The sequence below is a fragment of the Pan troglodytes genome, chromosome 9 (assembly GCF_028858775.2).
Source record: "Pan troglodytes isolate AG18354 chromosome 9, NHGRI_mPanTro3-v2.0_pri, whole genome shotgun sequence".
NCBI classification, from domain to species: domain Eukaryota; kingdom Metazoa; phylum Chordata; class Mammalia; order Primates; family Hominidae; genus Pan; species Pan troglodytes.
Genome location: NC_072407.2, coordinates 21,885,378 through 21,905,086, shown reverse-complemented (window position 1 = coordinate 21,905,086; position 19,709 = coordinate 21,885,378). Strand labels below are relative to the sequence as shown.

Sequence of the window (19,709 nt, the reverse complement as noted above, 5' to 3'; positions counted from 1 at the left end):
AAGAGCTATTTTTAGTAAGAAAGTAGGTCAGGGGCTGCAGCGGTGCTGCCTGATAAAGGAACAGCCTCCCCTGTCACCAGGAGGCTTGCTCACTTCTCGCACAGCCAGTGTGGAGGTGAGGCGCAGATCTGACATCCTCACATGACTGCAGTTGTAATCATTACTGTGGAGCCACTAGGGGGTAATACACACACACATCTAAGACACAGAGGCTCTTGTCTGGGTTTGCTTAAGGTCTTGGCCCTAGTCTTCCTCAGGAGATTAGAATCCCTTCAGGAAACACCTCTCACATGGTAGGAGGCTCATCTATTATATACCTGCTACATGTCAGCCACCATTCTGGGTTTGATATGCATTCTCTCATTTAATCTTTGCAGTATCTCTGCAAGGTAAGTATTATTATCCCGGTTTTGCTGATGTGGAAATGGAGTTGCAGAGAAATTAAGAGATATACCCAAGATCACACTGTTCATGTGTCATGGAGCCATATTTTGAATCCTGTGAGAGACTTCAATGCTGATGATTGGATGACCAGACCATCAAACCATGCTGGAGGTGATTTTTTAATTACCATTCTGCCTCTGCCCCTTTTTGTTCAATACTTCAGAGAAAAAAAAATACAAAGATGGTGTTCTCCATCTGAACTTATCTGAATCAGGACAGGAAAGACCCAGGACACAGACCCTTTCCCCAGAGAGGAGAGAATACATCTCTACATACTGCTGCCCAATCATCAAGCCCAGTAGTTGCCAAAAACAAACCAACCACCTGATTTCCCTGGGCCTGGAGTGTTTCAGAATCCTCTGCCCCACTTGTTCTGCCGTGTATTAACTGCAGAGCTGTGGCAAATTGCAAGGCACTCATTGGCGATACACAGGTGGACATGAGCTTGTTAACAGAATGCAGTAATTGACATACCGTGATTCATTATGCACAGCACGAAGGACTCTAGTAGAAGCCCACTTTATGGCCAAGCGCTGCTGGCACCACCAACCTTGAGAATTTGTTCCTGGCTCTGTTCTGGCTCCCCAGCTGGAGAGCACCATCCCTTTAGGGGCCAGAAGCAGTCTGTGGCTTCAGTCTTATCTGCCCCTACCTCCAGGCAAGGAGTAAGGATACTTCCCTGGTCCCAGGCTGCATGACGTTGGAGGGAGATTATTTGTTCATTCATTCACTCAACAAGCATTTAAAAAAATCTGGCCAGTAATGCAGTGGAGAACAAGACAGATAGTTCCTGCCCTTCCAGAACTTAATCACCTGGTGACTGTCAGAACTGCAAATTTCTAAGCACCCAATTCCCAGTTCTATAGACCTGGAAGTGGGCCCTCTCTGGACCTTAGTTTCTTTATCATCAAATGAGTAGAAAAGAGAGAATTGTATTGGTCAATCTCTTTTAGCTCTAAGATTTCAGACTCTGTGGTTATGGATTATAAACATGAGTCACAGTATCAATCTTAGTCATTTGTATCCAATGCCAAAGGAAAAAAAATGAAAATCTCAAATTTCAGAATCTGGATGGGAAACATGGACACAAGCTAATTCAATTTCTTCACTTACAAATGGGAAAAATGAAGCTAAAAGAAGGGTGTGTCTTGCCTAGTATATCAGTGAACAGAGCCAGGATGGAGAGGCCAGTCAGCTGAGCCCAAGTCTTGAGACACCCCATTCCTACTGAGGCTGCCTCTTCACTCAGCACTGCTGCTGTGCCCCTGTTTGGAACCCTTTCTGCACTTGGCTTTTCTAACAGTGAGCTCTACTGAGTCTTCTACTTACGCCCCTAACCACTGCTTCTGTGTTTCCTTATCAGCCCCAGGGCCGATGGCCTGAGAGTAGAAGAAGGAGTAGGCTTTGATAGCTGAGCCCCCAAAGGTAAATCAAATTTAACTTTGTTATGCTAAGGCTATAAAAAAAATGGACATGAAGAAGTTGAAGCAGAGCATGTAGAGTTTGCTGACAGAGTTCTCGAACAAGCAGTTACAGAGGCAAACCACAGTGAAACAACAGAAGAAGGGAACCTGGTGGAGATGGCTGCTGAGAAGTTGCTCCATGAACTCAGAGGACCTATAGAAGGGCCTACCTACACTCATTGTCTTAGAGCAGCCTTGCTAACCTACGGGCAGCGAGCTGCATGTGGCCCAGGACAGCTTTGAATGCAGCCCAACACAAATTTGTAAACTTTCTTAAAACAGGGTTTTTTGTTTGTTTTTTTGTTTGTTTGTTTTTAAGCTCATTAGCCGTTGTTAGTGTACTTTTTGTGTGGCCCAATTCTTCTTCCAGTGTGGCCCAGGGACGCCAAAAGATTGGACACCTCTGGCGTAGAGCCTCTCTATACCTCTGGCCCATGTCTGTCTTCTACATGTAGCCAATGAAAGGAATCTAAAGCTGGAAGGGCAGGGGACCTTTCTGATGCTCTTGTGAGGCAAAGGGATTGAGATCACTGCAGAGAAGCTGGCAACAGGAGGCCCATCATTTTTTCAGTGGGCAGGACATCTCCATTCTGGGTGGAGGAAGACGCAAGGCTTTGGCAAATACTAAAATGCTTGTTTGTCTATTGCTCTTTCTTTATGTCCATCACAGTCTGGGAACCAGTACCTTGAAGCACTATCCTTGATTAATTTATAATTTTCTGCCCTATACTGACTGCCTAGGAAAGAGGTGGTCAGAGGTATGAGAGGGTGAAAATACTGTTCTTGATTATGAAAACTTATATCTGTTCTGTGTATCCATGGATAATTTTAGTCTTCTAAATTGATTTGTTATTTTCCAAGCTTTATTTTTATAAAAAGTCATTTTTCAGTAAACATATAACATTGTCAAGAACTACCTAATCCATGTACATAAAATGTCATGTGAATGTATAAATATATATATAATGTATAAAAATAAAATTATTCTAATTTTTAAAAAATGACTAAAGGTCATTTGACTGTGAATTGGATACCTGAGTCTGAAGTATTGATTCCTGTGTGTCCTTGAGCTAGTCACTTGCCCTTTCTGCCCCTCTGTTCTCATATCTATAAAGTGAAAGGTCTGGATCAGTGGTTTTAGTCACCTGGCCTATTCTATCAAATCACTTGGGATAATTATTAAACATATACATTCCTGGGCCCACTTCCAGATCAATAGATTTGGGAATTGGGTGCTTAGAAATTTTTAGTTCTGATAGTCCTCCAGGTAATTAATTCCAGGTGATGTAGCCAGGTTTTGAGTAGTTGTCTTCCTTGAACCCCTCTGGTTCTGATGTTTTAGGATCCTTTGCCTTCTTTCTCTCTTGCTCAGTTTCCCATTGTTCTCTTTTCCTTTTTTCCCTAGAGTGCTCCTCTCACTAGACTGTGAACCTCTGAGGAGGAGGGGCTGTATCTTACCCATCTCTTTATCCCCGTCCTCCAGTGCAATGTCTGACACACAAGTAGTGCTCAGTGAACAGTGGGTGCAATGAAGGGAAGGAGGGAATGAATGGGCTCTCATGGCTTTATACCACCTATACACATCCAAGTAATGTCCTTAATGTTTCCTGCATCCTCAGTCATTATAGATTTCTTCAGAACAGTAAGTGGAAAGACCACAGACTTTGGGATCTAAGAAAACTGGATTTGAATCTCAACTCTTTCTCTTACTGTGTAGTGATTTCTCCTAAGTCATTTAATCTCTTTAAACTACAGTTTCCTTGATTGTAAAATAAGGAGAATGGCACCTGTTGCTTGAGATTGTTGTTAGGATTGACTTACTACATGAAAATATGGAAGCAGAGTGCTTGACATATAGTAGGAACTCAAGTATCTCAGCTTCTTTTCTTCCTTTACATGCCCAGTGGTGAGTGACAGTAAAAGGAGGGAGGAAGACTCAGAAGAATAGATCAACCCCAAGCCAGGCCGCAGAGGATGACAATATAGTTCATTGTCATCTCCTGGCTTCCTGCGACACTGAGGTTCTCACTGAGGCCCAGGCATCTTGGTGGATCCCCACTTGCTCAACCCTGGGCATATCAGAATTCAGACTTAGAATCTCCTGACTTTAAGTGTGGCCTGTTCTCTCTGTTTCTGTGAGCTACAGGAGATAGAGAAGTAACAAAAGAAATTCAAGGAACTATTATAGGTTGGGGATCCTTATGCAGGCTTGATGTCTGGGCTTGCTGTGAGAAACTCAAGTTCCTTTCAAATGGTTGGTTCTCAGGGCTAAAAATCTGTGCATTGGTTTCGTTAGCATATCAACTCCTCTCTTCACACACTCTGTGTTGGAACTGCCACAGCATGCTGCTTTTCATAAAAGTCTCTCTTTCAAACCAAGTCCAGCTGTTTCAGTCCTAGAAGGCAGCCAGATTAGTTCTCTTCTGGGCAAATGGTAAGTGCTTATCACTCCCCACAATGCCTCCAGCACCACAGAAATAACAGCCACCCTTTACTGAGTGCCTACTGTGCTTGAGTCCTTTGACATCACTATGAGTGGTTATTATTAGCTCATTTTACAGGGCAGTAGGTTATGATTAAGACTGTAGACTTTCAAGTTTGACCAAGGTTCAAATCCTGGCCCCACCATATTTTAGCAAATCCTCTCTGAGTTTCTGTTTCTTATTAGCAAAAAAGGGCTAGTAATGTATACCTCATAGTACTGAAAGGATTAACTGAATACCGCATGCATGGTCTTGGTACCACGCCTAATGCATGGTAAGTAAATCCTCAATAAATGTAACTGTGGTAATGATGGCAATGCTGTGGTGTCTTCATCTATAGAAGGTGGTTCACTGTAGTGGATACCAGAGAGATAAGGAGAGGTGGCAAAAATATCAACAGTTTCTGTTAGTCTAAGCCAGACTCAAGAGAACCTCAGAAATACTATTAGGGACCTGTTATGATTGCTTGGAATAAACTCAGTGAATAGCTGCGGTGTATTATTCATTCAGCAGATTTTTATTGACTATCTACTATGTTTCAGGCCTTATGCTAAAAGCTGGAGATACTATGATGATAAAACAGACATGATCCCTCACCCTCAAGGAGCTTAAGTCTTATGGAAGGACTCAGACACTGTTAAAAAAAAAAAAAATTGCACCAGTCATGTAAAATTACAGACTAGGATAAATGCTACGAAAGAAAGGGACAAGGTACTATGAGAATGTATGATAGGGGTCCTCACTTACTTCACATGATCAAGGATAGCTTTGCTGAGGAATTGACATCTGAGCTGAGATCTGAAGGATCACTAGGAGTTATAATTAGATGAAAGGAGTGGGTAGGGTGGAGAGAAAGCTTTCTAGGCATATGGACAAATATGGCCCCCATGGTGAGAGGCAGCTTAGCGCTTTCAAAGAAGTGAGAAGGTCAATATGATTTGAGTACAGAGAAAAGGCTGGAGGGGGAGATTAGGTTCTTGCAGGCCATGTGAAGAGTTTCTTTTCTTTTTATTCTAAGCTCATAGTAATCATAGAAGGATTTGAAGCAGAGGTGGTTATGTGTATGTTACTCATGGGGAGGGCATTATGCTCAATTTGACATTTGCAAGAGATCTTTCCAACAATGGCCTTGAGAATGGATGGAGGGTGCAAAAGTGGATGTGGCAAAACCAGTTAAGGAGCTTTTGCAATGGTCCCAGTAAGAAATCATGCTGGATAGAGTGAGAGAAGTAACAGTGGAGATAAGAAGGACAACATGGTTTGAGATATTTAGCAGGTAACATTAGCAGGACTTGATGATGGATTGAATGTAGCTGTGAGGAAAAGAAAGATGTGAAGCATAAGCCCCAGGTTTCTGGGTGCATAAGTGGGAATGGCCCTGCCATTCGCTAAGCTAAAAATAAACAGTAGAAGGTGAACAGGTTTGGAGAGGAAGATCTGATCTGAATTTGAACACACTGCACTAGAGGTGCCTTTTAGACATCTGGGTATGGATATTCCATGCCCATGGCCACCAAGGGTAGGCCACAATGGCCTTAGGATGCCCCGAGAAATCTGACCCAGATCCGGCCTCTCTGGGGGTCAGCCTTGTTTGGTAGCTGGCCTGAGGACTCATGGTTTGCTTCCCACCCTTGTGGTTCTATTTCCTTACCAGAGTATCCTGAAAAGGGAGAATTCAGCCTAAGAAGGAACAGGAACAGTCTGGGGAGAGACTCTGCTGCTTTAGGGGAAACAATTTAGATATTGATGCATGTTGTTTGAGATGTTTTTCCAAATCTGTGATTGAGATATTTGTGTTTGACATGTGTGCTTTTATTTATTAAAATATTTGCTATTAATATATATCTACTATATGGTAGACACAATGTCAAGTCAGAAAGGACCCGTGGTACTTCAGAAGCGACAGCCCCAGAACCCATCTGGCTTTGCTGTTCTTGTGATTTTAGAGAATACTAAATCTCTAGGATGCTGAGCTGCTGACTTTTCATCAAGGGAACCTGTCCTTGAGTTCAGGGGGTTGGCTTGTCAGGGGCTTCTTCTGCAGCTGCAACTCTTCAATCTGTCTTTGGGGGCCTCTCTTCTGCAGTCTCCCTGGACAGTAACTACATCAGTTCTCCACTTTGAACAGGGCTCAGCTGGGCACTCTGAGCCACCCCACCTTACCACTGCTATGTGTTCTGGTTTGTTGCCTGAAAGCAACTCTTTGTGTCCAGGTTAGCAGGTGAGGGTGAGAGAAGTGTCAGAGGAGGTTTCGTGTCCTTCTGTAGAACAGCAGAGGAGAGCTGGACTGGCGGGCAGGAAGGGGGGTGGTGGGCAGAGGTGTGACTCATCCAGCCCTGGCACCATGTGATAGGATCTGTGAATACCCATGTGAAATAGATACATGCTTTAAGAACCTTTGCCTTGTGAAAATCTAAACTCACAAGCCACATGAATTTGGAACCACGATTACCATCACAAAAGGGAGCTGGTATCCTTTAAAATATCCTGTAGTGTATCTAAAATACAGTGCAGTGAGTGATGAAATATTTATGCCAGTTTAGGCACTCAGGGGAAGCTGGCATTCTCTATGTCAGTGGAACAAAGAACTTCTTATAACTGGAGCAGATGGTGAGCCCCTGTCAGGGCAGATGTTCCTGCAGAGGCCAGACGACCACATGTCAGGAGGGACAGAGGGACTGCTTCCCATGGCGGACTGAGAATCACAGCTTTAAGATTCTCTGATTCTTGGCTTTGCTTTCTGTCTTGAAAAGTAAGTCTGCCTTAGGCAAATCTGCCAAGGACAGATGTGTCCTTGAAGTCAGAAGGACCTAGGCTAAATCTCAGCTCCACCTCTTCTAGCTATGTAAATTAGGCAGGTGGCTCTCTGAACCTCCTTCTTCTAGTCTATAAAATTAGGTTTATAATACCTTGCAGAGTTTTGTGTGTGAGGGTCAAATGAGTTAAGTCCAGGAGCCAACACCTCAGGATGTGAGGCGGGGAGAAGGCTTCGGAGCCTCTGATCAGCTGGCAGCCCTGTGGCATGTGCGTGTGGATGGTGTGCACATGGCTTGAGTTTGCATGCTCTGCACAGGCAGAACATTCATTGCTCCACAGAACACAAATTCAGGGCATGTGTCAGCTCACTGGCAGCCTGGGGTAGGCTGGGACACGCTGTCCTGTTTCTGCCTGAGGACTGACACCGGCTCAGCAAACAGCCCACCCATCTTAAGTTTCCCAAAAGAACTCAGTCTTCGTTACAGAGAGATCCTTTCAGGTGCTGAGAGTGGCATGTTTCTTGCAATCTGACCCCTGGAAGAATTCTGACTGTGTCCCTTTCCCATGCCAACTCTTTACTAAAGCCGATTTTATGAGGAATTATTTTTCTAATGTGTTGGATAAAATCCTAAAGCGTGTCTCTGATGGTGTCTTAGGAGGTTCACAATGTTTTTATTTTCATGGGGAGCATTAAGAGGATACAGACTAGGCTTTTGTTGGGGCAAGCATAGTCATTGTAAACTAGAGGCTGCTTGCTGCCTGCAAAATCCTTGACACCCAAGGCAAAATTCTGGCTTCATATGTCACCATCTAGCATACCTGAATCACTCCAACTTGAAGACATTTGTCCCTGTTCAGGGTATCCATCATAGTCATCACGGTTCCATCTGTGTACACAATAAAGCTCTGTATTTACTAGTTATTTTATCTGCCTAGCCTCCCTGTGGGCTCTGTAGGGCAGGGTTCTTGGCCCTTTTATTCAGATTAAGAGAACATGGCTCTGCAAGGTGCAATAGTTTGTCTGAGGTCACCCAACTAATTATTGGCAGGGCTGTTTTTCAAATCCTGGTCTTCTAAGGGGCAGCCTGACATAATGTAAACACCATCCAGCATTTACATCCCACCAATGGCACTCATGAGCTGTATGACCTTGTGCAAGCTAGTTATTATAAGTAGTTATTGATATTAATAATTAGAGTAGAATTTACAAAGCACCTGGCATGGTAGTAGGTGCTCTACACTGTATCTCATTTTCATTCTCACACTAGACCTGTGAGAGGGGTTTTATTATTATCGGTTTTACAGATAAGCATCCTGAAATTCAGAGTGCTAAAGTAGCTTTCCCTGTCTGAGCCCCAGTTTCTCTATAAAATAAGAATATTAATATCTCCCTGGGAGGGTGATGATAAGGGCTGAATGAGATAATGTGTGTAAACTGCCCAGCACAGAGCCTGGAATAGAGGAGGTGCTCAGTCAATACTTGTTTCCTTTCCCTAGTTCCTCCTCTGACTTCTAATCTAGTGGTCTTTCTACTGCACCCCACTAAATACATTTGGAAGCTAAGGTCATGCTTAAGTCCTCTCCATAGCTCTCTCTATCACACTCTTCCCTACTGCCCAGAGGCCACTTCAAGTCTCTCTGTCAGATACCGCCTGTTTAGCTTTATGCCAGTTCAGGAAACATCATCCTTCCCTGGCATGCTGCACCCCTGACATTTGCCCCAGGGCTGTGTTCTGGACCGCTAAAGCCTACCCTGGCCTCTCTAGCCACAGGGCTTTCTTCTTTCCTAGCTTTCTCTAAGGCAAAAACAGGTTGCTTCCCTTACTTTCACATTTTACCTGGACTCTTTCGTGTTGTTATGTTGTGCTTCATGAGAGGCCACATATGGCACCCAGGTCTTCTGACTTCTAGTGTTGTGCATGCCCTGAAGGTTACTATCTTCGTCTATTTGGTGTTTGTATCAAGGAATACCTAAGACTGGGTAATTTATAAAGAAAAGAGTTTTATTGGCCAGGCGCGGTGGCTCACGCCTGTAATCCCAGCACTTTGGGAGGCCGAGGCGGGTGAATCACAAGGTCACGAGTTCGAGACCAGCCTGACCAACATAGTGAAACCACCCCCCCATCTCTATTAAAAATACAAAAATTAGCCGGGCGTGGTGGCAGCACACACCTGTGATCCCAGATACTCAGGAGGCTGAGGCAGGAGAACCGCTTGAACCCGGGAAGCAGAGGTTGCTGTGAGCCAAGACAGTGCCGTACTGTACTCCAGCTTGGGCGACAGAGCAAGACTCTGTCTCAAAAAAAAAAAAAAAGAAAGAGGTTTACTTGGCTTATAGTTCTGCAGGCTGTATAAGAAGCATGGCGCCGGCTTCTGCTTGGTTTATGGTGAGGGCCTCAGGCTGCTTCCACTCATGACAGAAGACAAAGGGGAGCCAACATATGCAGAGATCACATGGTGAGACAGGAAGCAAGAGAGAGGGGAGGTGCCAGGCTCTTTTTAACAAGTAGCTCTCCCAGGAACTAATAGAGTGACAACTCACTCCCCACAGAGGGCATCCAACTATTCGTTAGGGATCTGTCCCCCTTTACCCAAACATCGCACTTCAGGCCTGTACCTCCAATATTAGGATCAAATTTCAACATGAGGTTTAGGGGAACTCATTCATTTGGCTTTCAATAAATATTCATTTATTTATCACTTACTCAGCCAGACCCTGTGTTAGACAAAATAGTAAGTGCTGTAGTACTCAATTAGTATAGATCAAATTAATAGCTAGTTTCAGCTCCTAAACTTGGGGATGGGGGTGTGGGGTGGTAAGGAAGAAGAGAAGGGTATTACCTGGCAGTGGGTAGACTTCAGAGGTAATAGACCTGACTGCCAGGATGTACCTCCATAAATTTGAGGGACTAATAGATAGAGGCTAGTTCTTATACCTCTAAAAGATAGCTTGGAGAAGTGAAAAGGGGAGCTATTTCTGAATGATTCATTCATTCAGCAGTCTTTTAGCAAGTACTTTATCTGTGGCTGGTGTTCTGCTGGTGGTGAATAAGATAGGGCTCTGTTCTTTTGGACTCCCCTTCTCTCTGGAGAGGTAAACTTGTAGATAGGTGAATCTCAGTGAGTGGTATAATGGCAAAGAAGAGTCCAGGGAAGGTGGGAACTTCGAAGGACGGGACTTACTTTTCATAGGGGAAGTAAGGGAAAGTTTCATAGAGAAACTGCACCTCAGAAGGGGATTAGGCAAGAGAGCATTCCAGAAAAGGGAATAACACTTGAAAAGGCCCAGAATCCTTAAGGAAAGGAGTATATTCAAGAAATAGAAAACAAGACAGTGTGTTTAGGAGATATGCACTGATGTGTTACATTATTGATTGTACCATGAAGGTCTTTGTGTGGCATGTTGAGGGTACTGGACTTAATCCTTTAGGCATCAGGAACCAATAGAGGTCTTAAAGCTATAGTCTAGTTGATGGAAAGAAAATAGCTGTTCTATTGAATACTAACCAATCAAATCCCCATTTTCTACTGAGTCTGGATGCAGCCTCAGAAATATTCTCATGAAGGAGGCATGAAAGTATGAGGCTTTCAAGTAAGCCCAGTCCAGTAGACCTTGAGTGGATGCCCTTGGCCCATATACCTGTAGTGATCCAGTAAATGCAAGGCCTTCTTGCCCAGTGGACATTGGTCCTTTTCTCCAGGAAGCTCTTCTGAACAGAAAGTCTAGCTCTTTTGAAGAGGATAAAATGTGCTGGGCTAAGGAATCAGGAAGTAGCTATTAGTCTGTAACCTCACTGGTGGCTGTGATTGTCTTTGCCAGCTCTGTATCCCTAGAATCCAGCACAAAACTTGGCACATGGTATGTGCTCAGTGATGTTTGCTGAATAAATAACAAGGAAAAGAAACTAATCAACTCTCTACCTAACCAGTCAACCATCCAACCTGGGTTCTAATTCCAGCTCTTAAATTTTCATTCTCTCAGCTATACAACCACCTGGTTGTTCTCTAAGGCCTTTCACACCCTAGGATTGTAGGATGATGAATAGTTCAGAGCAAGCCCAGTTATCATTTATAATTCTAATATGCCTCAAATTTAATCAGAATAAAATATCAAAACCAGCACTACTTTACAACATTTCAGATATGCCATCTAAAAACAGAACCTGCGTCTGTCTCAGAGTTGTGAAGAAAATGTATTAAGTTATATTAAACAGCAAGATTGTCCTTTTTGTAGGAAAAAAATAAATTAAATCTTGTCTTCCTGACTGGGGATTTTAATTGGGATTTGAGTCAATTTGATCCAAATTTGAGCATCCATCCAGAGAACATTTATTGACATCTGCTATGAGCAAGGTTTTGTGCTAGGCATGAGGGAGATAGGAAAATGAATAAGATACAGGTCCTTCCAGGCAGGAATTGATGGTGTAGTTAGGGAGATAAAACATATACATGCTTGACTCTGACCCAGATGGACAGAGAGTAAGCAGAGACAGTCCAGATCCAGGGGTAGGAGTGTCGGAGGAGGAAATCCCTTCCAGGTACACCATATATGTAGGAAGTCTGCCTCTTACCACAACCCTAGGGCTCAGAATTTAGATGGAGCTATTGTGGCTATGAGGATGTGCTCTGTGGATTGTGCTCTGTGCCATGCAACTGCCTGGAGCTTACAGTCATCCTCAGCCATCAAGTTGAGCACCTCAGCCCAAACTGGTATTGGCAACGAAAATCATCTTAGGCCTTAATGAACAGTGTGCACATACTACACTGCCAAGCTTGGTAGCATCTTTTTGTGGCTTGTATCCTTGGAGTTGATTTCCAGAAAAAGTTGTTCACTGTAACAGGAATTTGTATTTCTGGTTTTATAAGACTGGAAACTATTAATAATATTTGTCCAATGTGTGCTCTTCTCTGCCTTGGCTGCCACTGAAATTCAGGACCTAGCTAAAATGGGATCATCCACTTTCCAACATTTATCCAACAATTATTTGTCAAGTGATTCTCTGTGCAAGGCCCTGTGCTAAGTGGGTAGGAGACACACATAGGCTATGCTCTCAAGGAGCTGACAAAAGATGTGTGAACCAGGCCGAGGGGAACTGAAATACCAGCTGAGAGAAGTACTAGAGGGATCAGAGCAGAAAAAGTTTGATTTTAGCCTATGGGCACAAAGAGAAAAACGTAAAAGAGATCCACGTGATTTGGACCTCAAAAAGGTAGGAATCGTACACATTGAAATAGGTGTAGTAGAATTTCTAAAATAAAATAATGACCAAAGTATTGAGGAAGCAAAAAACTTCAGGCTTGTTTAGGAAAGTAGGAATACTTCAGTTTGGCTGAGGGGAACAGGCTTAGAAAAGGTTAGGATCAGATCATCACAGAGGGCCTCCTCCTCAGATGTTCCAGGGTAAAGCATTTATGTATTTAATTCTATGGGCAAAAAGATGCCTGCTTAAAAACTTAATAAGTTTAATAAGTTTTTAAGCAGGTGTGAGTTGGAAAAATCCTAGAGTTGGAAAGGATTTTGGATATAACCTAGTTCAGCCTCCATCTGTATTAGTCCGTTTTCATGCTGCTGATAAAGATATACCCGAGACTGAGCAATTTACACAAGAAGGAGGTTTAGTTGGACTTAACAGTTTCATGTGACTGAGGAAGCCTCACAATCATGATGGAAGGCAAGGAGGAGCACCTCACATCTTACGTGGGTGGTAGACAGGCAAAAAAATGAGAGAGCTTGTGCAGGGGAACACCTCTTTTTAAAACCATCAGGTCTTATGGGACTTATTCACTATCATGAGAACAGCATGGGAAAGACTTGCCCCCATGATTCAATTACCTCCCACCAGGTCCTTGTCACAACACGTGGGAATTCAAGATGAGATTTGGATGGGGACACGGAGCTAAACCATATCATTTCACCCTGGCCCCTCCCAAATCTCATGTGTCCTCACATTTCAAAACCAATCATGCCTTCCCAACAGTCCCCCAAAGTCTTAACTCATTTTAGCATTAACTCAGAAGTCCACAGTCCAAAGTCTCATCCGAGACCAGGCAAGTCCCTTCTGCCTATGAGTCTGTAAAATCTAAAGCAAATTAGTTACTTCCTGGATACCATGGGGTTACAGGCATTGGGTAAATACGTCATTCCAAATGGGAGAAATTGGCCAAAACAAAGGGCTACAGGCCCCATGCAAGTCCAAAATCCAGCGGGGCAGTCAAATCTTAAAGCTCCAAAATGATCTCCTTTGACACTGTGTCTCACATCCAGGTCACTTGATGCAAGAGGTAGGTTCCCATAGTCCTGAGCAGCTCCACCCCTGTGGCTTTGCAGGGTACTGCCTCCCTCTTGGTTATTTTCCCGGGCTGGGGTTGAGTGTCTGCAGCTTTTCCAAGCACACAGTGCAAGCTGTCATTGGATCCACCATTCTGGGTTCTGGAGGATGGTGGCCGGCTTCTCACAGCTCTACTAGGCAGTGCCCCACTAGGGACTCTGTGTGGGGGATCCCACCCCACATTTTCCTTCTGCACTGCTCTAGCAGAGGTTCTCTATGAGGAACCCACCCCTACAGCAAACTTCTGCCTGGGCATCCAGGCTTTTCTATACACTTCTGAAATCTAGACGAAGGTTCCCAAACCCCAGTTCTTGACTTCTGTGCACTTGCAAGCTCAACACCATGTGGAAGCTGCCAAGGTTTGAGGTTCGCACCCTCTGAAGCCATGGCCCAAGCTCTACGTTGGCCCCTTTCAGCCAGTGCTGACATAGAGCACCAAGTCCCTAGGCTGCACACAGCACAGGGACCCTGCTCCCAGCCCACAAAATAATATTTTCCTCCTAGACCTTCTGGCCTATGATGGAAGGGGCTGCTCTGACATGCCCTGGAGACATTTTTCCCCCTTGTCTTGGGGATTAACATTTGGCTCCTCGTTACTTATGCAAATTTCTGCAGCTGGCTTGAATTTCTCCTCAGAAAATGAGATTTTCTTTTGTAGTGCATTGTCAGGCTGGAAATTGTCAGGTATTTTCCAAACTTTTATGCTCGGCTTCCCTTATAAAGCTGAATGATTTTAACAACACCCAAGTCACCTCTTGAATGTTTGCTGCTTAGAAATTTCTTCCGCCAGATACCCTAAATCATCTCTTTCCAAAGTTTCACAAATCTCTAGGGCAGGGACAAAATACCGCCAATCTCTTTGTTAAAACATAACAAGAGTCACTTTTGCTCCAGTTCCCAACAAATTCTTCATCTCCATCTGAGACCACCTCAGCCTGGATTTCATGTCCATATCATTATCAGCATTTTGATCATAGCCATCCAACAAGTCTCCAAGAAGTCTCTAGGGAGTTCCAAACTTTCCCCACATTTTCCTGTCTTCTTCTGAGCCCTCCAAACTGTTCCAACCTCTCTCTGCCTGATACCCAGTTCCAAAGTCACTTCCACTTTTTCGGGTATCTTCAGCAGCAGCCCACTCTACTGGTACCAATTTACTGTATTAGTCCGTTTTCACACTGCTAATAAACACATACCTGAAACTGAGCAGTTTACCAAAGAAAGAGGTTAAATTGGACTTACAGTTCCATGTGTCTGGGGAGGCCTCACAATCATGGCAGAAGGCAAGGATGAGCAACTCACATGTTATGTGCATGGTAGCAGGCAAAAAATGAGAGAGCTTGTGCAGGGGAATGCCTCTTTTTAAAACCATCAGATCTCATGAGACTTATTGACTATCATGACAACAGCAGGAGAATGATTTGCCCCCATGATTCAGTTACCTCCCACCAGGTCCCTCTCACAACATATGGGAATTCAAGATGAGAGTTAGATGGGGACACAGCCAAACCATATCACCATCTCACACATAATGACAGAATCCCAGAAGGGGAAGTTACTAACCCAAGGTCAGACAACTAGTTAATGATGGTGCTGGAGCTGGGGCCAGAACCAGATCTTCTAGCTTCAGATATAGTGGACTTTTTACACTCTATGATGAAATCTATGCTCCGGGAAGATTAATGAGGCTTTCTAGGGGAGGTAGTTTGAAGGAGAGGCAAGAGTCAGGGAGAGCCTTGAGATGTTTTTACAGTTCAGATGAAAGGTAATGCACAAGGTCTTTAATTAGGGCTTTGGAAGTGGGCTGATGAAGAAGGGGCTGATGGGAGAGAACATAGAGGTCCAGTTAGCAGGACTTGGATGTGGAAGACAGACAAGAGGGAAACTTACCCTGTCTTCAGTTATTGTTCTTTACTGAATTGTCCATTTGGTAGGCTATCTCAAAGTGGAAAAGAAAGGGTATAGAGCCAAGATAAATACATCAAACACTTCCAGTATTTCCCCAAATGAGCCTCTTTGCAATTGTTGTTGTTGTTCCTCTTCCCTAGAAGGCCTAATTCTTTTCCAGAACCTGGCCTTCCAGCTCTTAAGTCCTCAGAAATGGGATCCATTTGCCAGCTACTATTCTGGCTTCATGATTTTACTCATGGGCTCTTGGAACTGCCATCATTGTCTGAGTGTGTCCCTGGTTTTGGCTTTGCCACCAGGCCCCATGAAAGTGCCATACATGTGACTTGCCTCCCATCCTGTGACTCTAGGTTTGAAACCAAAGCCCTGAGACAACCTGCAACCCGTGCTGACCTCCAGAATAGGCCAGGCACCCAGCCTGAAGGAGAGCGCTGGACTGGACTTTAATTGTGTAGGGGTCTTGCCCCAGGTCTGTAGACCACTTGCGTCAGAATCACCTGGGGAATATTAAAATGTGGGTTTCTGGGCTCCATCTCTTCCTGCTGAATCAGAATCTCTGGAGGTAGGTGACAGGAACTTGTATTTTTGACAAGTGCACCAAGTGATTTTTATTTACCTAAAGTTTGATTCTGCCTTAGATAGTTTTTTTTCCTGGACCTCAGTTTCCTTGTTTTAAAATAGGAAAATTATATATTCAGTTTACCGTGAAAATAGAAAAGTACTTTGGGAAGATGCTAAAAGTTTATACATATTTACTTATCACATATTATTAAGCTTACAGTCTTGAGATAAAGAAAATTTGAAATATTTCTTAGAGTGAAATACACTGAAAACTGGTAAATGGTCTGAGTACTCACACTTAGAAAATGTATGCTTACTAAGTGATGCGGTTTGAATGTTTGTCCCCTCCAAAATTCATGTTAAAACTTGGGTCATTATAACAGCATTAAGAGGTGGGACCTGTAAGAGGTGTTTAGGTCTGCCCTTATGAATGGACTAATGCTGTTATGGAGGGAGTGGGTTCATCCTGACTTACTCTTGCATGTACATGTGCTCTCTCTCTCTCTCTCTCTCTCTCTCTCTCTCTCTCAATCTCTCTCAATCTCTCTCCCTCTCTCTCCCCCCCATCTCTCTCCCTCTCTTCCCCTCTCTCTCCCTCTCTCTTCCTCTCTCTCACTCTCTTGCCATCTACCATGTTACGATGCATCAGGAAGGCCCTCACCAGATGCTGGCACTTTGATATTAGACATCTCAGCCTCCAGAACTATAAACCAATAAATGTCTATTATTTATAAATTATCCAGTCTGTGCTATTCTGTTATAGCAGCACAAAATGTACTAAGACACCAAGTGAGTGAATATATGAATGAATAGCTCCAGGAAAGGCAAACCCTGAAGAAAGATCATTAACTTTTTCTTCAACATCCCCTAGTTCATGCATTCAATCAGCATTATTCCCTGAGTGCCTAATATGTGCCAGGGCACTATGCCAGGCTGAGAATATAAATAGGATGTGGTCCTTGACCTTAAGGGATTGGAGATCAATGTGAGTGTTCAATACAGTGTGATAAGCACTGGCCCCAGGATGGGTAGAGAGGTGGGTATTAGTGCTTTGGCAACCAGAGCAGAAATCACCTCTATCTGAGCCTGTCAGGAAAGGTGTCACCAAGGAGTTGGCCTTGGAGTATAGGATTGTTCCAAGAAGGAGGAAAGCCCTTTTTACAGTCCTTGTCACTGGCTTCCTTCTTCCATTCCATTAAATTCTGTCATCAATTTCCTCTCCTTCTCCAACAAACTAATCTCAGGAACTCAATGTTTATGTGTTTTTTGTTTTTTATTTTTCTTTTTCAACCTACCCAAATCTGCTTTTATACTCAAAACCAACACTTAGGTTTAGTCATAAACACTTGGTCTTAAAACAGTGCTTTTTTGAGGATCAGGGTAGTTTACATTGTTACACCTAAAAGTTTTCATCTGAAATAGTTTTAAGCTCTATTAGGGATTTTGTTTGTAGGTTTACTTTTTCACAGCTGATAGGAGGAGTGTTGCAGTTTGTTGGTTAGTAGTTGTTGGATTTTTTTTGGGTGGTGTGGGGAGAGGATTGGTGACAACTGGTTTACCCCACCTCCTGTTATTTTACTAGATAAATAATCACTATTTTGCTTACCCATAAAGAATCAAGGGTTAATTCATGGTCTTCTTTGTGTTTTAAGGTAAAACGATAATGGTTAATGAATCAGACTTTTAAGTGGCATAGCCCTTTACAACTTACAACATGTCTTGACTGTTCATGTTCTTCTTTTCTGGTCAAAAGGTGGTCCACAAACCAGAGGCAGGGAGGGAGACGCTAATTAGAAATGGAGAACCTCAGGTACTACCTAAGACCTGCTGAATCGGAATCTGCACTTTAGCTGTATTCCCTGGTAATTTTTATGCACAATAAAGTTTGCAAGAGACTATAAAGTTAGTGGTTTGTCCGATTTATTGATTAGGACATTGAAGTCTGGAGAGATTAGGGAACTTACCCAAGGTCATGTAACAAGTAGCAGAGCCAGGCTTCAAGCCCTGGTCTATTATCTGATTCCAGTTCAGCACTTTATCACTGTCCTACTAGGTTTCTTTGTGCCATATTAACTGGAAAACACTTCCTCTGTGATTGATTCATGGTTGTGAAGAAGGAAGAAAGTAACAATTTTTCAAAGTATAAATGTATCTTCTTGGGAGTTGCAAGGGACTAGAAGAGTTAACGGGGAGCTCACAGGCTGAGCCCTGACTTTATGCCAGACACTTGGACAATTATACACAGGAACCTTTGTTCCCATTTTACGGATGGTAAGAACCCTCAGTATTTTACTGACCTTGATGAGCCTGTAGGGACTCTCGGGGAAGCAGGGGTTGAATGTGGTATTTAAAGCTCAGGCACTAGGACTTTCTGGGTTGGAGGTGAAGGAATCAGATGTTGGACATTTCTTTTCATCCTTAAAATAAGATTCTCTTCTGGTATGAGGCTTTGACTAATCAGGTTGGGTGGCTGCCCACTTCTTCTGGAGTCAGGAACTTAGGCTTTGGCCACTAGGAACTCCTCTTGATTTATGAACAACTCTGTCTTGTAGAGTAAAAGCGGTTTTCCCAAAGAGGAAAAAATAGCTTAAAAGAAGGCCTTGAAGAATCAAGATGACAAAATGTATTATTTATAAGGACCTAAAATAAGTGCCAGATCCTCCACTTGAAGTGAGCAGGCGACAGCCGTGCGCTGTGTGGAGTAGAGCCCAGCTGACTCCAGCTGGATCCACACGGCAGGGCTGGTCAGCCACAGCTCTGCTCACTATTCCAAGGCTCTTCTCGGAAAGACTCCTGCTGCCGGTGCAGGCCATCTGTGGAGCTCATATGAATGTGTCCCGGCTTACAAGCTTAAAGAGAAAATTCTTGAAGGAAGCTGGAGGAAATGCAGTGAGAATCTGTGGATTGGTAGAAAGAGGCCACAGACACACTCTCATACCTGTAACACACACGCATGTAAGATTACATCAACTTCCCGACTTACTCACTCAAGGATACAGACACGTTTTGAGAGTGAGGAGTCCAGGCAGCACACAGTAGATACGGGGTATCTCAACTCCGCCTTCACTAGCCCCTAGCTCCCTAGTGGAACTTGCAGCTGCAGGTAACACCATCCATGCAGAATAGAGTTCTGTTGCATCCAGGAATCAGCCCCTTCTTGCTGCATCACAGGCCTTTTTCACTCAAGGCTTGTCTCATCATTCTCTTGAAGAACTTAGTGCTGCTATGTTTTCCTTTAAGAGAATGTTCACAAACATTTCTTATACAAAAAGCTCTTCCACTTTTTGAAGCAAACGAATGGTCAGCAAGTCTACATCTTTATCCAGTGGGGAAAAATACAGATTCAGTGTCTAGGAGTCTCTGATCAATAGCCAGCATTACAGAAAACCCATTTCCTTGCCACTCATCCTTTCACTCTGGCCTAATACCTTTGTTATCTGGAAGTTTGTGATACTGAGTTAGACCTGAGGATCATTTCCCAAATCTGTTTTTCTGGAGGGCAAGATTCAGTGATGCGGCGAGAGGTAACTGAAGAATAGGAGGTGATGCCGAGGGATTTCTGAGGGCACCCAAGGCAAGTAGGAGATTGTGCTGCAGCTCCAGAACTGTTACAAGTCTTACCAACAGAACAATAGGCTAGGATTTGAACATACACTGCAGATTTCAGAGCCTTCTCACCGAACTCTAATTCTTCCTGTGTCATTGTCTTTCTCTTCCTCTTCAAAATTTCTCTTCTGGGATATGGTGACTACACTGTGGGGAGAAAT

The 19,709-nt window shown here is 43.6% G+C and overlaps 2 protein-coding genes across 16 annotated transcripts in view; one reads left to right on the top strand and one right to left on the bottom strand.

Moving 5' to 3' along the window:
• The window catches only part of KCNC1 (potassium voltage-gated channel subfamily C member 1), a 120,828-nt gene that overhangs the window by 8,556 nt on the left and 92,563 nt on the right, over positions 1–19,709 (bottom strand). The gene's annotated exons all lie outside the window — the stretch shown is intronic.
• SERGEF (secretion regulating guanine nucleotide exchange factor) overlaps positions 1–19,709 on the top strand; it is a 225,045-nt gene that overhangs the window by 165,876 nt on the left and 39,460 nt on the right. For 2 of the 14 annotated variants that reach the window (XR_001707187.3, XR_010147504.1), the window contains 2 exons: positions 378–555; positions 1,808–1,869. The exons of 10 other annotated variants lie outside the window; for them this stretch is intronic. The gene's annotated coding sequence lies outside the window, so the exon portion shown is untranslated. Of the gene's footprint in view, positions 1–377; positions 556–1,807; positions 1,870–15,731; positions 15,944–19,709 lie in introns of those variants that run through there. 2 more of the 14 variants (XR_010147502.1, XM_063783892.1) reach the window with 2 other exon arrangements.